Raw genomic sequence first — 252 nt, 5'->3', positions numbered from 1 at the left:
TTCCCCTCCCTCTTCCTCTCTCTCCCTCTTCCTCTCTCTCCCTCTCCCCCTCTCCCTCTCCCTCTTTCGAATAAACTCAACGAAATAATTTACAGCGAAAAAATACACAGGATTTTGTCGCAGTGTTATCATTAAAGAGTGAGAAAAGAGGAAACAAAATTAATAGAGCACACTAAGAAAAAAAGTAAAAAATAACATTGCGTGTTTGTTAGCAATGTGGCGTTATACCTGAACTACAGCGCCAAAACAGAG

This window comes from Penaeus vannamei, chromosome 11, assembly GCF_042767895.1.
Source record: "Penaeus vannamei isolate JL-2024 chromosome 11, ASM4276789v1, whole genome shotgun sequence".
NCBI lineage: Eukaryota > Metazoa > Arthropoda > Malacostraca > Decapoda > Penaeidae > Penaeus > Penaeus vannamei.
The sequence above is the reverse complement of the archived record's forward strand: the minus strand, read 5'-3'. Positions refer to the sequence as shown.